Here is a 16918-nt window from a genome sequence, read left to right as displayed (position 1 = left end):
GACTGGCAGTGTCCCAGCCGAGTGCCCGCAGACGCCTATAGCCCTAGCACTTGGGAGGCAGAAAAAGGGGGATCAGGACTTCAAGGTCATCCCAGGCTGAGGAGTCTGAGCTCTGGGCTACACGAGACCCTGTCCAAAACTCGAATAAAAAGACCAGCCTAGGACCTATACCCTAACACCCAGGAAGAGAGGGCAGAGGGAGGACTGAAACTCGTGGACTAGCTATTTCTTTGTATGCTTATGTGATAGAGGGTCTTGTGACACAGCCCAAACTGGGATGAAATCCACAGCCATCCTCCTGCCTCACCTTCCCAAGTACTGGGATTACAGGCATGCACCATTACACCCGGTGACCTACAGATTTGAGAGCATCTAATGCACCAAGTTTTACAGGAACATTTCTCTGTGCTGACTAAAGTCCATGGACATTTCTGTGGGGTTAGACTTAAGGCAGACTGTTTTGGCTCCACTCTTATTCATCTAATCTAAATGAAGCTATTTAACCTCCTGAAGCCTCGTTTCTTGTTATCTGTTAGATGGGCACAATACTAGGATCTACAGTTGGGTATTAGTTTTTTTCAACAATTATAGAATATCATTTTATTTACAGAATTTTTAAAATTAAAAGGTCATATTAGTTAATTCCTTTTCTAATTCTGCCATAACAGAGTCTTTTAAAAGACTGGATGAAAATACAGAACTGTAAAGGGTTAATCTTTAAAGACCAAACTGAGTTAATGCCTTAAAGTACTTAGCATATTGCCTGATACATCCATAGGCCACTTTCCATAACTGTGAGTTTATTTCAGTAGCTCAGTAACTAGTTTTTTAAGTTTTTAGTATTGCATTTTTGGTGTGTGTGTGTATGTGTGTGTGTGTGTGCGCGTGCATATGAACACGTGAGCTCAAGGGCATGTTGGCAGAGACTACAGTGTGTATGGGGAGGTCAGACATACCTTATGGAAATCCATTCTCTCCTTCTACTGTGTGAGAACTCAGGACATCAGTCTTGGCCACAAGTGCTGTCTGAACCCTCTAAGCTGTTCCAACTGCCCATCAAACAGTTTTGTTTTAGTCTGTGTTCACGAATATTGTGATCCAATTTTTTGTTCCAATCCAGTGATATCTTCAGGAATAAAGTTAGATAACTCTTGCTGTGGCATTATATATCTTGTGCCTGCAAACAGTTAAAGAAGCTATCAAGAGTATGCTTGTTGCCTTCACTGAGCATAAAATAAAAATGCAAAGTTAAACTGTCATAAGTCTCCCGGATAGACCGAAAGCTGTTCAATTCAGTGCTTCCAAGTGTCTTTCCAAAGTGGCCCATTTTCAAATATTCCTAACACGGGGGAAGGGGAGCCATCTGGTGCATCTCTTGTGAAGCTGGGCCTTCTGAGCTCTCGGAGCCCTTCCCCGGGGACGTCAGCAAAGGTGGATGGCCAAGAAGTGTGTCTCCAGGGGGAAGGAGTAAGCAAAATCTGTCACGAATCTCTCTGAAAGTCAGTATAGACCAACACCACAGACACACAGTGTAACAAGCAAGAGTGTGGAGAGGAGAAACCAGAATGGGTTCTCGCGGTCTAACCTGGGCAGATGCCTGTAGTTAAACTGAGAAAGACCAACCAGGGACTGTATGTTAATATGTCCTCCTGAGGAAAGCAGACCAGAGGAGGCTGGCAACCCTCCCCACTACCCATCCCTTCAAAACAGTAATGTCTACTATTGTCCCCACTTTGTAGGGAAGGAAACGAAAATTCACTGGGGCTAATGAACTTCTTCCTGTATCTACACAGCAGGCAAAGTTGGGGGCCGGTCTGTTTGATCAGATCGGCTTTCAGTCTTCTGGGTGTTAGTCATGCAAGGAAGAAATTGCAGATTGAAAGAAGTATGGACCCTGGCGGTGGTGGCGCACGCCTTTGATCCCAGCACCCAGGAGGCAGAGGCAGGCGAATCTCTGTGAGTTTGAAGCCAGCCTGGTCTACAGAGTGAGTCCCTGTCTTAAATAAAATAAAATAAAATAAAATAAAATAAAATAAAATATAAAAAGGTTGTGTCAAAAAGTGTCAAAAATTTTGTTACCCTATTATCACAGCAAAATATCAGGATGCTGGATGCTTAAGAAATTTTATATGAAATTTATTAATGAAAGTCAAACTTTTTTTTTTCAAGACAGGGTTTCTCTGTATTGTTTTGGAGGCTGTCCTGGAACTCACTGTGTAGACCGGGCTGGCTTCGAACTCACAGAGATCGGCCTGCCTCTGCCTCCCGAGTACTGGGATTAAAGGCGTGTGCCACCAATGCCCGGAGAAAGCCGAACTTTAACAACTAGTTTACATACTCGGTATCGTGGGAAGGAGGGGCCAGGTGACGATGAAGCTGTGCCCCCGGGCTCCCCTCTGTTACCCTCTGACTCCGGCACATGCGCTAACGCACATGCCCTACTTCCAAACTAAATAAATGTAGTATAAAGAAGGAATTGGTTTATATAGGGCAGTAGACAGGAACAAAATATAACGACACACGCGCAGGATTGGAGAGATTGCTCAGTGGTTAAGGACGTCTTGCCGCTCTTCCGGAGGACCCTGGTGAGGTTCCTGGCACTCACATGAGAGCCCACAGCCGGTCTGTAACACCAATTCCGGGTATCTGATGCTCTCCTCTGGCGCCAGGCAGGCATGTGACACACACATGTGTATGAGACAAACACTCAGACACATAAAATAAAAAAAAAAAATAGCATGCTTGTGTGAAAATGCCATAAGGAAACACATTGCTTTGTATGTTTTAAAAAACTACATTTTTTTAAAAAGGCAAAAAGGAATCAATGTGGGCTTTATTAATGAAATGTTTGTTAAAAAAAAAAAAAAAAGAAGAATAGTGTAGTGCACTTTGGGAACAGTCTCCAAAGGCCCAGGAAGAGAGTCATGATTGCCTATCATGTTCAGTTTTCTATGTTAAACCACAGCTCTTCAGATCATGTAAGTTTCATAGTCAAAGGCTTCCACGTGGCATTTTCTTTCAGGAAGCTGGACCTCTACTGCCATCTGCTGTGTCCTGTCAAATATGATCAGACTTAAAGTCTCCCCCATCAACGGCTCCTGAGGAATGATAAGTACACGGGGGAAAAAGCCTGTGTGGCATTGCTTTGTGAGACACGAGCTCTGGAGAAACACGTTTGCAGTCATGTGTTTCAACGTGTATGAGAAGTATGGGGAAGGCTTATGTGTGTTGTTCAAAATAGTATAAATTTGAAGAACACAAAAAATAGAAAATAATGTAACAAGACTTAGGCCTCCACCATCTTTACAAAAAAAACAAAACAAAACATAACAATGTATTTCCACTATACTTCCCGAATTTTTTCCTCTGGTCTATCATCACCATTCCCACCCCCAAGGATTTTAATTTCTTGGTGTCACAGTCATCACTCAATTTTTTTTTGCACCAAAACCACACTGTCGTGATCGCTACGTGTTTGTGAACATGAGGTCAGTCAGTCCTTTAATGTGTTTTCCTTCCAGATGCCATCACTCTTTAGTACAATTACTCGTGCTGTGGTGGCCCCCACCCGGAACATTATTTGTGTCGCTACTCGCAACTAACTTTGCTGCGACTATGAATTGCGATGTGTTCTCCATCGGTCTCAGGCGACCCCTGTTGGACCCCAAAGGTGTCAGGACCCACAGGTTGGGAGAACTGCTGTAAATCTCCCAGGTTCTCGGTGGCTTTTGTCGGAGAGCAGTTACAGCTGCTGCTGGGTACCTCTTGCTGTTTTCTGAGGCCTGACCTCAGTGCACAGCCAGGCTGTCCTGGAGCCAGAAATCCTCCCACTTTCAGCCCAAGGGCTGAGATTGCAGGCAGGAGGCACCATGCTGGGCGGGGCCAGGGTGGGGGGTTTAACAGGTGGTGCATGAGTCTGCCTTTCCATCAGACCGCTTTATATCCGATCCTCCCCTCCCACGGCTGGGGAGGACCTTCCTTCTCACTTAACCCTTTCAGGAAGTACAGACCTCAAACCCAGACTCATCCTCGCTGCGTGCATCTTAGCTGCCTCCCAGAGGCCCATCTTCTTCTGGTGTCTGTGCCTTCTGCCGCCAGTGTTGTTAGGAGCGGGTGGAGCCTTCAGGAGATGAGGTCCTGTGGAAGTTAGGACATTGGATGGCTGTGGTCCTTAAAGGGGGTGATGATGGGGGCCAGTGCAGTTACATCATCACCTATCACCAGGTGCTTTTTTTTTTTAACTGTCCACTATGTGACGCATGTGCCCCTTCAAAGTGCCCAAGAGGCACAGTTCGCTCTCTTGTCTCTTGTTCCTCTCTTATTTCTCTTTCTCTTTCTCTCTGTGTCTGTCTTCCCGCCTCTCTCACGTCCTCACTTGGACACGGCCTTTCGCTCTTTCGCTCGCCCCCCCCCACCTCTCCGAGTCAACTGCTTGCACAAACTCTGTTGTATGTGGCGTGTTTTCTTAGTGGCAAACCTTGGCAGGGCCCGCTGAAAGGCATCCACTTGGCCTTTTTTTTTTTTTTTAATCTTTTCAGAGGCAACTCCCTCTATGAGGGACTTTGAGTCATAACAAACTTAGACTCATATTTTGAAGGCCCTGCTGGCCCAGTATGGAGACTAGGTTGTAAGAGCACTCCCATGGAGAGCTACCAGACTTTTCTTAGCCGAGTGCTAGCTCCCACCAACCCAAAAGCTAAGCGTGTGATCAGACAGAATCTGGGGCTGCTGACAGAGGTTCCTGGCTCTGCTCTTCTCTTTCTACCCGGTGTCCCCACCAGCATATTTGAAAAGTTTTGATTTATGGCTTTCTTTGTTCTGTTCTATAAAACAGCAAGAAACAGTTTGCCACGTTGAAATATGGAATTCTGGGTGACCTAAACCTGTGTTCCCAGGCCATGGTTACACATTCGACTCCAGAATTAGCTATCTAGAGGCGATAGAATTATCCCTCTAGAGGTGACACCTGCTTTTTAAAAGTTTTTGTTTGTTTGTTTTGAAACAGGGTTTCTCTGTATTGTTTTGGAGGCTGTCCTGAAACTTGCTCTGTAGACCAGGCTGGCCCTCAAATGCTGGGAGAATGGGGCATTTACTGTCATTTTGCAAAGCGACTGCTTTTTTTGACCCTGCTCTGTTAAACACCAGCCTCAGTAAGGAGGGGTTTCTAGTCTGATGTATATATAGCCTGATATATTATATATATATATATAATTTCAAGACAGTTTCTCTGTAGCTTTTGAGCCTGTCCTGCAGCTCATTCTGTAGACCAGGCTGTCCTTGAACCCACAGAGATCTGCCTGCCTCTGCCTCTCGAGTGCTGGGACTAAAGGCATGAGCCACCAACGCCTGGCTGGTTCTGGTATATTTTATTTGCTATCTGTGGGGACAACAGGCCTTGGCCAGAGACCCACTTCCCCATCAGCCTGGGACCTGGCAGCTGTAAGACAATGTTTACTAAAAACATATTTACTAAAAACAATACAATGCCCAGGGCAATAAGTTCCTGAAAAGGGCTTGCCCTAGGGAACCGCCCTGACCTCGATCTTTTCCAAAGACTAACCACCTCTTCTGACACACCCAAGTCAGCCTCTGGTGTCAGGGTATATAATAACCAGCCAGAGTATGAATGAAAGGGAGCCTTTTTGAGGAGCCTTCGGGTCTCTGTGTTGTCAATCCCTGACACTCTCTGCACATGCTTGGACACAGGCTGCACAGCGGGCACAGCAATTGGAGGTCCCACCGAGATGTGAAAGCAAAGTAAGTGGACGGGGTCGTGCCTTTTGCCAGCCAGGGATGGATGGGGGAAAATAGGAAAAGAAACAATGGGAAATGGTCCCTGGAAGTTTAAATTAAAAGTAAATTAAAGTAAAGTAAAGTAAAAAAGTTACTTGAAGAACAGGAGACTACAGTCAAGGCTAAAACCATGGAAGGCTTTCTAAAATGGATCAAAAGAGTAAGTCTATGGTTCATTACCAGGGGAGGCTTAAATGTCCCAGATTGGGAGGATGTTCACCATGATCTTCAGAGAGTCTGGTGTTGGTGGCACACGCCTTTAATCCCAGCACTCTGGAGGCAGAGGTAGGTAGGATGGAGGCCATCCTGGTCTATAGAGCAAGTTCCAGGGCAGCCTCCAAAATGATAGAGAGAAACCCTATCTCGAAGGGGAAAAAAAAAGGGTAAAATAAAAATTAAAAAAAAAAAATCTCCAGCCTTTTGCCAGATCCATTGAGGTCAGGAAAGTAAAGGGGAACTGAGAGATCTAAAAGGCTGGCCAGCAAGTAAGGCTATGAGGATGTTTTAAAAGGAGTACCAAGCTAGGGGTACCATACAAAATCTCTAGGTCTTCTCCCTACAAAGGCCAGGAAGGAAAGGGGAACCTGAGAGATTGCCCTCAGTTGGAGGGTGGATTGTGTAAATCTTAAGGCTTTTTGCCTGAGGGAACATCCTCAGTTGGAGGATGGATTGAAAATGGGTGAATAGCCAGGCGTTGGTGGCACACACCTTTAATCCCAGCATGCCTTTAATCCCAGTACTCGAGAGGCACAGGCAGGCAGATCTCTTAAGTTCAAGGCCAGCCTGGTCTACAGAGCGAGTTCCAGGACAGCCTCCAAACAATACAGAGAAACCCTGTCTTGAAAAAAAATGGGTGAATCAAAAAAATTGGTAACAGTAAAGAGGTACTGGTATTAAGTAAAGAAAAAGACAAAGGTATAAGGAATGGAAAAAGGTTGTTTGCATTTAAGGTCAATTTTGTGAGTCATCTCTAAAAACTTTTGGCCAAAAGCCTGGCCTTTCCACCTTGCATCTACAGAGTTACAAGGAGTAGGTACGGCTGTACCCCATGACTGTAGCTCAAATGGAGGAATGATGAGGGGCATACAGGACTTTTTAACCTTTTTAGTTCAAGGATTGGCTGGAGTTGTTCTTTTACATAGATTTCAATTAAGGAAGTTTCATTTCAACAGACTAATCATGACCTAGGGAAAAAGGATGACTGAAAGATGCATGTATGTTCTGAATGTATGGTGTGGCCACACCGGTATATATGAAATGTGATTGTGAATTCGTGAGTGTGAACTGCTTATAAGATTAAAAGGATACTTAAATCCCTTCAAAAATAGTTTAAAAGCTACCTAAATTGCTTTAGATATAGCCAAAAGGAACATCCAGTCAGTCAGTTAATGTCTTAACAGAAAAGTTAAGATGCAAATGAGGCCTTGTCAGCTAGTGAGAGCTCTACGGGTTAGATTGGGAAAGACTGCTCACAGACTTCAAATAATTTTCAAAACTTATTTGGGACACAGTATAGTTTACAATCTTTGAGTGATTTTCAGAAGTTTTTGGGAAATACTTAATGGATATGCCCTTTTTAAAGAGCATCTACTAATAATCTAGATAGTGATCCCAATTCACCTAGATAGTTAATTAAGGAGGGTAGACAAATCCTTCTACTGTTATGGTCCAGCTTCAACAGTTCAAACAAAATTTAGAAAATAAAAAAGGGGGAGTAATGTCCCCAGTCCCCACATGACTCATCAAATAATACACTCCTCATTTAAAAAAATTTTTAATGTGAATACCAGTGAGCAATCTGCGTCAGACAGATTCTGGCATGATGGAACTTGAGCAACTATTGCTCAGGTCAAATGGAAACATCCATGCACTAGACAGTGGAGACGACCCTATTTGGGGTCAAGGGCATGTTTGTGTTTTCTTGCAGGAAAAGAATAAAGCTTCGGCAGCTGTCAGACCATTTGGTGAGATGCATGGAGCAGAGAAAAACTGGACCTGAGACCATGGGAGCCTACCTAAGCCAGTTTAAGTGAGATCTCCTAAATCAGTGTTCCTGACCCTTGATGTCATCGAATCTACAGCCCAAGAAAGAAAGAAAACAGTCGGTTCAAGATTTCCAGTTTCTCAACAGGCCTGCTGCATCAACCTCCTGGACCCGTGAGTTTTCATCCCGAAGCCAACAGAGAACTGGAAAGATTACCTGTCTGCCCTTGACACACCTTGAAACAACAGGATTCATTTTGCCAGTTTTTCCCTTTGGGAAAAAAAGGACCCATTTAAAACATTTGGACATTGGTATAGACTGTGATAAGTGGCAAAAGCCCCTTTTCAGTATTTGAACAGGACATGGTCACTTGAAATATCAACCTTGGTGGTTCCTGTTTCTGGAATCGTGCCTATGCAGTGTATTTTTCTGGAGAAATGCAATTTGTTCTAATGCGACAAAAAGGAGACTTTGGCTCAAGTTGCATATTCAGATGAGGCTACTGACGTTAAATCAACAAACTGCATCACCACAGGAACAAATTGGTGCTCTGTGGATAGTGCAATAAGCTTTTTTTTTTATTTTCCAGTTTAAATTTAGATAAGAAACAAGGTTGCTTCACAAGTCAGTTCCAGGTCCCTCTCCCATTCCCTCCCCTCTTCCCGTGCCCTCCCCCCAGCCCCCCCCCCCGCAATAAGCTTCTTGTTCATATTTTTTTATAATGCTACATGTGTAACATCAATGATTGTACCTAATGTATCTGTGCAAATGCACTTTCTAAATGCTTTCCTGAATAGATCTTGGAACGATTGTAAACTTTATCAAATTGTAAATGTAAATCACATACAGGTTACCTTTGTAACAGAAGAAGGCTGGTAGAATGTTATGGCCCATATCTGGTGATGGGTATGGTGATGGAGAGGCGCTATGTCAATGGGGGTCCTGGAAATGGTGGCAGTGGCAGTAGGCATTCTGGCTTTATGCCGAGCTCAAACGTGCCTTGCTCCAGAGGCAAGAGATCTGTAACCAAGTATTGCTCAGCTTAGCCCATGGCAATCCCGGTAGCCATGAAGTCTGGTTACAGATGATTTAAGAATGAGGTTATTCCGTTGACGGGCAACCTGTGGGGAAGAGACCTCCCACCTAAGACAGGGGTCACAAGGTCCCCCAAAGACGGGCCAGGGAGGGTGACCCTACTTGACCTAAGCCAGGAGTGCCTCATTAGAAAATAAAAAAGGGGGAACTGTGGGGACACCAGACCTTGGGCAGAGACCCACTTCCCCTTCTGCCTGGGACCAGGCAGCTGTAAGACAATGTTTACTAAAAACATGTTTACTAAAAACAATACAGTGCCAGGGCAATAAGTTCCTGAAAAGGGCTTGCCCACGGGAACCGCCCTGACCTCGACCTTTTCCAAAGACTAACCGCCTCTTCAGACCCACCCACCTCCACCTCTGGTGCCAGGGTATACAATAACCAGCCAGAGTAGGAATGAAAGAGAGCCTTCTTGAGGAGCCTTCGGGTCTCTGTGTCGTCAATCCCCGGCACCCTCCGCACATTCTCCGACACAGGCTGCGCAGCGGGTATGGCAGCTATCTTAGGATGTCTACCACTGGGATGAAACACCATGAAGAAAGCAAACTGGGGAGGAAAAGTTTATGTCACTAGCACTTCCAGATCATTAAAAACAGTTAGGGCGGGGTCTGGAGGAAGGAGCTGATGCAGAATCTATGGAGGAGGGCTGGCTTGCTCCTTGTGACTTGCTCAGCCGGCTTTCTCGTAGAACCTAGAACCACCATCACAGGAGTAGAACACCCACAGTGGGCTAGACCCTCCCCTGTTAATTACTAACTAAGAAAACGCCCTACAGCCTATCACATGGAGGCATTTTCTCAGTTGCGATGTCCTCCTCTCAGATGACTATAGCTTGAGTCAAGTTGATAAAAATAGCCAGCGCATGTGCTAATTTTGACCTCACTCTCCTTCCATACTAAAGCACAGCTCTCCAAGGCTGAGTTTTATTTATTGCATGATAAAAAGTGGAATCTTTTATCCTAGAAATCCTAGGAAGTGTCAGAGGCCAACAACAGCATTCTTAGGGATGCCTGTGGAAAGGGATAACTGTTGGAAGGAGAAAAAATACTCTAAAGAGAGACATTTGAGCCCTCCCTTTGTCTGATAGACTATTGAAATGGTGCTATATCCACACACAATGAAGTCACAACTATAAAGTAGATGAAAGTGACCTTGATCAAAAGCTTAAGCCCTACCATGAGCTCATTCTATACGATGTTATAGAAGAGGCTATGGTACTCTTACATTGATAGAAATCAGAATGATAGAAACCAGAATTTACAAAAAAAGTCTTAAATGTTTAGATTTGTATATAGTTAAAATCTGTGAACTTCACAGGTGGTAATTTTTTTCTAAAAAAATAAAGATTTATTTAGTTTTTTATGCATATGAGTCTTTATCAGCATTTATTTCTGTGTACAATACATGTGCCGTGCCCAAGAAGGCCAGAAGAGGGCATTATGTCACCTGGAATGGACTTACAGTTGTGTGGATATAGGGACCGGAACCCAGGTCCTTTGCTGGAGCAGCAAGTGCTTTTAACTGCTGAGCCATCTCTCCAGCCCATGTTGGTATTCTTTTGGGGGGGGGGGGCAAGACAAGGTTTCACTGCAGCTTCGGAACTTGCTCTGTAGACCAGGTTGGCCCAAATTCAGAAATTCACCTGCCTCTGCCTCCTAAATGCATGCACCATTACAGCTCAGCCATGGTATTTTTCTTTTAATGAGAAAAATATTCAAATGATCTCAAAAATGTGTAAGTAACAAAACTCACACATCACTTCTTTTTTTAAAAAAGAGTTGAGGCCGTCGTTGGTGTCGCATGCCTTTAATCCCAGCACTCGGGAGGCAGAGGCAGGCAGATCTCTGTGAGTTTGAAGCCAGCCTGGACTACAGAGCTAGTTCCAGGACAGCCTCCAAAACAATACAGAGAAACCCCGTCTCCAAAAACCAAAATAAAATTAAAAAATTTAAAAGTTGGTTGCTAACACATACACAGCACCATTTTAAGAATTTTGTGTATATTAAATTCATTTAATTTCACAGTAACTCTCTGAGGGGAACTCCTAATATTCATGTTTATTAAAACGAAGAACAAACTGAAGCTGAGAAAGTAATACCAAGATCACATAGCTGGTCAGCAGCAGAGTCAGAGTCTCAACCCAGGCTGTCTCCAAAGCTTTGCTAAATTACACGCTGCTCCCAAACAAAAATAGAACACCAAGGCCACACTTTTCCCCTTATCCATGGGGGACTTCTAACTTGTGACCTCAACGGCTCTTACAAGCTATGAAGGTGCTTGATATGAGCTAATAACTCCCAGGAACAGTTTGGGTCAAGATTGCTATCAATGTGACCCTCCTTGTAGGAACTTCATATGAAGGCTGTGCTCAGAGACTCTCTGAACCTCCCATACGCCCAAATAACAAAGATACCCAAGCACTTTTCTGAGCTCCTGGGAAAATACTACCAGAACAGAAAGACCTTGATAGTTTTCGGTTCTTCTCTCACAGAGCTTCAGAGGGTGACTAGGGTGGTTTTGTGTTTTGTGGGCCTGTGTGTCATAACTAGGGCCTTGCAAATACGAACAGTGTTACTTTTATTCATTGCTGCAACAGAATATCCAAATCAGTTTAAAGATGGAAGGCTTTATTTTGGCTCATAGTTTGAGGGTACAGTTCATGGTGATGATGGAAATTTAACTAACTCAAGCTAGAAACTCTCACAGGCATGCCCATATTCTTGTCTCCTAGGGATTGCCCATCCAAGTTGGTGATCAAGATTGAGTACCACAACCGCTGACTTTATCCCCAGCATTAACAGAGTCTCTTGTCCTCTGTGGACAGGTAGCCTGACAGGAGCATAGAAACACAAGAGATGAAGATGAAAGACAGAACACACGAAATAAAAAGCAAAAAGTCCCTAGTGTGTGCGAAGGAGATAGGGACCAGAATATTTTCACAGCACCAATTAGATCCCAGATTATTCTCTACTTGCAAAGAGGAAATCAATATTTATAATACGGAAGCAGGACAGCCTCCGTTGTAGGGTACTTGATCACATTGTGGACCCCACGTTTGCATTTGCTTAAATAAAATCAACCTTGGGTCAGGACACAGAGCCAGCAACTAGCTGACAGAAAGTAATCATAGAGAGTCAGAGGAAGTCTGGAAGACAGAGAGGCGCACGGGAAGTAGTAGGGAGGGGCTTTGAGTGTGGGCAGTCCATTTTGGTTCGGCTGAGTAGAAAGAGACGCTCTTTCCAAGTCATCTGCAAAGAGAAAGGTCACCTCATTGCTCCTCAACCTCTCTGAGCTATCAGGTTTCTAACCTCAGCCTAAGTCTTATTGATAAATGAAATGATAGAGATTTAGTTAAAAAGCTACATTTGGTAGCAGTGGCAGGAGGCAGGTCTTTGGGAACAAAAAGTCTGGCTGGCTGCTGCCTGAGAATTGGGGTAGAACTATGGAGCAACAATTACTGATGGAAACAGTAGATGCAGGTACAGCCACTGTGCCAATGGAAGAAAAAAAGAACATGAAGCCATCAAATTAATTCTTCCAGCTTGGCCAGAAAGATAGTGGGACAGCCTGATATGATGCTGTGGTGGCTATTCTTGAACTACAATCCAGAAATGGATGACACATACCTTTAATCCATACCTTGAGGCTGGAAGGCATTCCTTTAATCCTGGCCACACCTTCTGTTGGAACGACAACGGAAGAAGAAAGGGGTGTGTTCATTCTTCACTGCTGGCCTTCGCTTTGTCAGCATGTCCATTCCTTCACTGGCATTGGCGCCTACTTCTTCCAGATCCCAGCACATGCTGAAGACCAGCTGAGCAACTCTGGAATCTAAGACATTTTACTCACAACTAGCCACTGCTGAACTACAGCCTATCAGTCATTCCAATAAATTCACACAGGCACACACACACACACACACACACACACACACACACACACACACACACACACACACAGATTCTATAAATTCTGTGACTCGGCCGGGCGGTGGTGGCCCATGCCTTTAATCCCAGCACTCGGGAGGCAGAGGCAGGCGGATCTCTGTGAGTTCGAGACCAGCCTGGACTACCAAGCGAGTTCCAGGACAGCCTCCAAAGCCACAGAGAAACCCTGCCTCGAAAAACCAAAAAAAAAAAAAAAAAGTCACCTTAGATTACTGTCAAAATGCTACAATTGAATATCCTAAGAGTTAGAGCAGTTGTTCCCAACCTCCCTAAAGCTGTGACCCTTTAATACAGCCCCTCATGTTGCGGTGACCCCAACCGTAAAATTATTTTTGTTGCTGCTTCATAACTGTCATTTTGCTACTGTTATGCATCATATTGTAAATAAACTACCCAGTGTCATACTCTCAAGGGTTTGAACCAACACTAGCTACTGAGTCATGCTGAACCAGATTTCCTGCTTGCCTCACAAAAATCAACACTTTGCTGGCCCTGGGGTTTGTAGCACACCCTCTGTCTTAGGGTTTTCATTGCTGTAAAAACAACCACAGCAACTCTTTTTTTTTTTTTTCGAGACAGGGTTTCTCTGTGGCTTTGGAGCCTGTCCTGGAACTCGCTCTGTAGACCAGGCTGGCCTCGAACTCACAGAGATCTGCCTGCCTCTGCCTCCCGAGTGCTGGGATTAAAGGCGTGCGCCACCACCGCCCGGCTCACAGCAACTCTTATAAGGAAAACAGTTAATGGGGTGGAGGGGGACTTGCTTACAGTTTCAGAGGTTCAGACGATGATCATCACTGTTGTAATATGAAAAGTGGGGCACGGGAGAAAGATGCCTTGTGACAGAGCTCGTGTGGAGGGTTTCTGGTTTGTTTTTGTTTTAATTAGGGGAAAGGGAATGGTAAAGGAGGGGAGAGGGGGGGAGACCTGCTTCTGGGGAAGGAGCAGCTGAAGAGAAAAGAGAAGTGGGGTGGGAGATAGAGAGGTGGGCAGAGAGGGAGAGAGCGGGAGGGGTGGGGGGAGGGGGAGAAGAGAGAGACACAGAGAGAGAGAGAGAAGGATGGGAGGTGGGCAGGGCCCTTTTAAAAGGGAACGTAGTGAATGTGCACAGGTGGTGCTCTTAGTGACTGCAGCTGAGGGCGTGTCCTGTCAGAACCCCAAGGGCAGGGCAGGACAGATGCCTGAACATGAGCAGTCATCATATCATGGCAGGGAGCATGGTGGCATGCAGTCAGGCCTGGTGCTGTCTACATCTTGGCTTGCATGCAACAGGAAGTCAACTCACTCACTAGGTGGTGTCCTGAGCATAGGAAACCTCAAAGCCTGCCCCATAGTGGCACACTCCCCCCCAACAATGCCCCTCCTCATGAGATTATGGGCACCTAATGCAAAATGCATTTAGTCCAACGTCAAAAGTTCCCATAGTCTATCACAGTCTCAACAATGTTTAAAAGTCCAAGGTTCAAAGTCTCTTCCGAGGTTTGTACACTCTTTTAATTGTAATTCCCTATAATATAAAAATAAAAAGCAAATCACATACTTCCAACATATAATGGCATGGGATATGCGTTACCAATCCAAAACATAGGGAAGGGGGCATAGTGAGGAAACACTGGACCAAAGCAAGACTGAAAACCAGATGGGCAAACTCCAAACTCTGCACCTCCAAGTCTGATGTTGAAACGCTCTTCAGATCTCCAACTCCGTTCAACTTTGTTGACGTCAACACATTTCTTTCCCTCGAGCTAGGCCCACCCCCCTGTTACCAGCTCTCCTAGGCAGGTATCCCGTGGCTCTGGCATCTCTAATATGTTGGGGTCTCCAAGGCAACCCATGATTCATCTTCACAGCTTCATACGATGACCTCTCTAGGCCTCCAATCAGGGACACCCCTCACACATGTCTGGCCTCAGCAGCTTTCCTTAACCATGGGGGCAAATTCCATAGCCTGCTCCTTCTATCCTTACCTCTAACCCGGAACCACGTGGCCAAAGCTGCCAGGCTCTGCTGCTTACTGGGGCGAGAACATGGTCCCCTCATTCAATTACATCTTCACCAGCTTTCTGTTCTTCACTGCCTAGCCTTGGCTGTCATGAAACTCGCTCTGTAGACCAGGCTGGCCTCAAACTCAGACATCTGCCAGCCTCTGCCTTCCCAGTGCTGGGATTAAAGGTGTGCCCCACCACACCTGACTCTAAACTTTTCTTCAGTTCCTTTTCACAAGTTGGAAACAGCTGGTTGGGATCTTGTCCTGAGGTTACCACTGCCTTTATTCCATTTCTTAATCTGTTTTTCTCCTTGACCACAGAATTTAGGTCCATTCCACTTCCTGGTGCTCTTTTCCTCCTCAAAGTTTTCATTTTGTGGTTTACCCTGTTCAGCTTGCACCTTTTTTGTTTTGTTTTGTTTTTTGTTTTTTGAGACAGGATCTCTCTGTATTGTTTTGGAGGCTGTCCTGGCACTCACTCTATAGACAAGGCTGGCCTTAAACTCACAGAGATCCACCTGCCTCTGCCTCCCGAGTGCTGGGATTAAAGGCGTGTGCCACCAACGCCCGGCACAGCTTGCACCTTTTCGTTATAAATCTTCATTAGAGTTTCCACTAAAAACCACACAACAGAGTCTGTACTAGGATGTTTTGAGAGCTCCTCTGCCAATGGAATTAATCTAAAGGCCTTCACTTTAACCTCAGGCAGACCCCGAACAAGGGCAAAGGGGAACCACTTTCTTCAAAATATCACAAGAACAATCTCTAGGCAGCATACTAAAGTTCTCCTCTGAAACCTGTGAGTACCTCACAGTTCATCAGATCACACTCAGCACCACTGTCTCCCATGCTCCTACTAGTATGGCCCATTAGGCAACACTTAAAATGTTCAACAGTTTTTCTTTTCCTTTTTATTTATACTGTGCTGTAGCGAATGGTTCGGTTACGATGCTTTGGGGCTACAACACCTCACATGATCCGGGCGAAGGGCTAAGGATGTAAATGAGGACAAAGACAGCGGCTCATTCTTGCCAGGAGAATGGTGTTTATTGTAACAAGAGCAGAGCGTTAAATGCCAGTGGCAGGCGTGGTGGAAAACTACCAAGGTCGACCAAGGTCAGGAGCTCAGGTACCCAGGGCCCTCCAGCAAAGGAGAGGGGGACAACAGGAACTTGAATTTAGACAATAAGGATGGGCAGAAAACAGGGACTTGCATTCAGACTGTACTGGGAGGAGAGGGCAAGAGGCGTTTTTGCTAGAAGCTCCCAGTGACAAGCTGGTGAGCAGACCCCATGGGGGAGGGGTGCAACAGTGTGTCTTTCACAGCATTCATCCTGATGCCATTCATTTCCCTGTCCCTCACATCTGCCCTCTGCCCTGCAAACCCTCCCCCCCAATAAAACGAACCAAAAAAAGGAAAACATTTTAAATCTCATCATGGAAACCGCAGTGTGACACAGGGAGTCATGCAGTAAATGTCCATTTATCTTTATTTGCAAGTGTCCATTGCAGAGTCACTGGGCTGGTTCGAGGTCTCTGGTTTCTGCTGCTACACTCCCTATGGGGGTCAATTACAATTCAAAGTACCACACCCTCATAGAAGGAGTGGGTAGGGAGGATCATGTGACCCTTACCTGAGTATCCACTCACCCCTCTCGACCAATTATATTCAGTGCTGCTGTAATTTACACCAGGGCTCTGGGGAGACAAAGGCAACAAGTATTCACAGCCATGGAGAAGCCATCGTCCTTGCTGGGTGCAGACCTTCCAATATAGTTACTTTAGGCTTACCCAAGCTCCAGCCTGTAGCCCTGTAAGCAACCCTAATAAAGCTGTTTTGTTGTCGGGATTCCAGGAGGGAGGTAAGGTAACCCTTGTAAGCATTTCAACAGCGGGATGGGATTGGACAGAGATGGATTATAGCAGTCGGGAGTCACATAATACTGAGTGTTACAGCTCGGATGGAAAGGTATTCTGGCACTCGGGAGCCAAGGACCACCACAGGTCACAGTAAGCAGAGCCTCTCATAGCCCTGCTTTCAGAGAAAAGCTTCCCCAGTGTATCAGCTCTGCTCCAGCAGGAGAGGGTTTCCCCAGCAAAAAGTGTTACAGCCCT

General features: G+C 45.3%; 1 long non-coding RNA gene across 1 annotated transcript; it reads right to left on the bottom strand.

The window, feature by feature from the left end:
* Window positions 1–11482: 11482 nt before the first annotated feature.
* Window positions 11483–13777, bottom strand: LOC110342320. The gene is made up of 3 exons (XR_002384354.2): window positions 13585–13777; window positions 12499–12703; window positions 11483–12120 (listed from the first exon to the last, which is right to left on the bottom strand). It is a non-coding gene; the product is annotated as an uncharacterized LOC110342320 (long non-coding RNA).
* Between the last annotated feature and the right edge of the window lie 3141 nt (window positions 13778–16918).

Source organism: Mesocricetus auratus, unplaced genomic scaffold, assembly GCF_017639785.1.
Source record: "Mesocricetus auratus isolate SY011 unplaced genomic scaffold, BCM_Maur_2.0 Super-Scaffold_100006, whole genome shotgun sequence".
Classification (NCBI taxonomy): Eukaryota; Metazoa; Chordata; class Mammalia; order Rodentia; family Cricetidae; genus Mesocricetus; species Mesocricetus auratus.
This window is presented reverse-complemented; position numbering and strand designations above follow the sequence as displayed.